The 2,829-nt window shown below is 45.1% G+C and overlaps 1 long non-coding RNA gene across 1 annotated transcript in view; it reads right to left on the bottom strand.

Annotated features, from left to right (window-relative positions):
• LOC115096563 overlaps positions 1 to 1,880 on the bottom strand; it is a 34,442-nt gene extending 32,562 nt beyond the window's left edge. The window contains exon 1 of the long non-coding RNA XR_003858102.1: positions 1,789 to 1,880. This is a non-coding gene — a long non-coding RNA (uncharacterized LOC115096563). The remainder of the gene's footprint in view (positions 1 to 1,788) is intronic.
• Between the last annotated feature and the right edge of the window lie 949 nt (positions 1,881 to 2,829).

Genomic DNA, 2,829 nt, shown 5'->3' with positions numbered 1-2,829 from the left:
CCAAATGTCTGACCATAGGTTAGACACCCCTACCAACTACTAGAGAAGAGAATATTGAAGAGACTACAGGTGGCCAGGACTGACTCTAGGGAAAATGGTTCTCTGAGTGAAAACTATCCCCTCCCCTCCTCCAGGCCTCTCTTCTGCATGGTGGGATGTCATCCGCCATGGCCCTGCCACCACAGGATAGGTGATGCTGGTGATGCCCAGGGCACCCCTCAGCTCATGACACCCTGGGCAACTGCCAGAGGATGTGGTTAGTGCAGTTAGTGTAGCTGGGTTCAAAAAAGGTTTGGATAAGTTCTTGGAGGAGAAGTCCATTAACTGCTATTAATCAAGTTTACTTAGGGAATAGCCACTGCTATTAATTGCATCAGCAGCATGGGATCTTCTTAGTGTTTGGGTAATTGCCAGGTTCTTGTGGCCTGCTTTGGCCTCTGTTGGAAACAGGATGCTGGGCTTGATGGACCCTTGGTCTGACCCTACCCAAACACCGGTTCTGCAGGTGGCACAGTAGCTTAAGTACCAAAAGTGCAGTGAAGCTTTTGTTCTGTCTCCATCTGCTGGTACAGGAGAAAAACCCATCCATCTGGACTGGTCTGGGGCATGATAAGGAAGTATTTTTGTACAGAGTTGCTTATGACAAGTTGCACTATAGAAGCGATGAGTAGCTGTGGTAGTAGGTTTGGAATTGGGCAGGGCAGTAGTGGTGGGAATGTGGAGAAAAGGTTGGGGGGGTCAGAGGAGGGCTATAGAGGCGGGAGTTAGGAGAAGTTGGTGACCAAGGAGGACATTAGTGCCGAGAGAGAAGAGAAGAGGTTGAGGATGGAGTAGGACAGTAATGGTGTGAGCGAGGATCAGAAACTGAGGCCTGAAGAGGGTAGTAGTGGTTGGAGTAAGATATAAAAGCCAGTAACCGAAGAGGGCAGGAAGGGACATAGGAGCACAAGCTGGGGGTGGGGGAAGGGCAGTAATGAACATAAAAACCATGCCGGATCAGACCAAGCTCTATCAAGCCCAGCAGCCTGACAGTAGACCTAAAAAAGAAGATCTATTTCCTGCTTCTCTCTCCCAGGGCTAGCCATGGCTTTCCCACGTATGCCTGGCTAATAATGTTTTCATGGCCTTTTCCTCTAAGGACTTGTCCAAACCTCTTTTTAAATCCTGCTATGCTAGGTGCCTTGACTAAGTCCTCAGGCAATTGATGCTACAGTGTGTGTTGGGAGAAAAAGTACTTTCTACGATTTGCTTTAAATCGGCTGGTCCTTAGTTTCATGGAGTGTCCCTTTGATTTGAAAGGATAAATAATCGTTCTTTATTTACTTGTTCAACCTCATTCATGATTTCATAAGCCTCTTTCTTATATGCCCAAGCTGAAGAGCCTCTTATCATAGGGAAGCTGCTCCATCCCTTTATCATTTTTTTCGCCTTTTTCTGCTCCTTTTCTAGTTCTGCAATGTCTTTTTTGAGATGGGGAAACCAGAAGTGCATACAACGCGCAAGGTGCGCTTGCACCATCAGTCTATACAGAAACTTTATGAGCGATAGAATATTTTCTGTTTTAATCTCCATTTCTTTTCGTTGGCTTGAAAAGAGGATGTGTGTGTGTGTGGGGGGGAGGAATCAATAATGATGAGCGTGAGAAAGAGGATGGGGAATGAAGAAGGGCGTTAGCGGCGGAAGCAAGGAAGCAAGGAAGCAAGGAAGAGAGAGACTGGGGATGGTGGGGGGGGAGGGCAGCATTGGTAGGTGTTAGGGCCTGGGCAGAAGTTGACATGAAACACATACCAAGGCAATAATCCAGAGGCTAGTGTAGGTGGAAAAGAATAAGGACTAAAGCCAATGAGGCTGATTCCCACCAGCTGGTCGGTCCTTATTGCTAAATAAGAGAGGAGAAAAAAAAAACAAAACAAACAATACAAACTAAATTGTATTCTGCATTTGAAGTTAGAAAATGAAACATCTGTGTCATCTAAGCAGCTGTAAGCTCCAGAAAGCACTATCTGATCACCAAAGCCTGCTGAAACTTCACGCTGAAATAAAAGGTTAGAAAAACGTGACAGCTCCCAAAAGCCAGTCAAGAAATGTATTTAGTTATTCCAATAAAGATTCATTACTTTATTTTAATTATTTTTTTTTTCCATACATCTGAAATAGAAATTGAGGATTGAAAACATTTTTGAAGAGTCTTTAATATTCATTTTTATATGCAATATTCCTGTTCATAGAGGATTCTTATGCAAGACTAATGTCCTGGACTTTATTAGGTGTTCTTGCTTTTGGTTTGGAACATCTGACATTAGCCCACCTGACAAGCCCGAGCACATAAATAATTCCATACTGTCACTTAACTACTGCATTATGTAGTTTTGCTACAAGGAATGAAAGGGGGAAAAGTGGGAACTCCTCCTGAGAGAGCATGGGGAGTCAGGGCAGGGCTGCACACATAAAAGCAGGAAGTGCCTACGTGGTAGGCCGTTCTGCTGGCTCAGGGCGCTGCCACGCAGAGGGACCTGGGTTCATTTCCAGGCACAAGCCTTCCCCCACTCACCCACCCGCCCAAGTCAGCAGTGGCTGGGGATTCCGTGGCAAATGTTCATAGCCCTTAGTCGGGGGGATTCAGAGTAAGTAATCCTACAATGGCAACACCTGGTTGCCCGTGATTGCAGGTTTCCAGAAGGCATGCTGGGATATGATTCTTGGTCAGAGACAGCTGTCAAACTTAAACATTAAAGTAAGCTGGGAGTCTATATAAAATATAATAAAAAAAATACTAATAAAGATTCATGGCACCAGATCCCAGAAGGGAACTGCCAATTCAAAAAAGGA

This window comes from Rhinatrema bivittatum, chromosome 8 (genome assembly GCF_901001135.1).
Source record: "Rhinatrema bivittatum chromosome 8, aRhiBiv1.1, whole genome shotgun sequence".
NCBI classification, from domain to species: Eukaryota; Metazoa; Chordata; class Amphibia; order Gymnophiona; family Rhinatrematidae; genus Rhinatrema; species Rhinatrema bivittatum.
The sequence above is the reverse complement of the archived record's forward strand: the minus strand, read 5'-3'. Positions and strand labels throughout refer to the sequence as shown.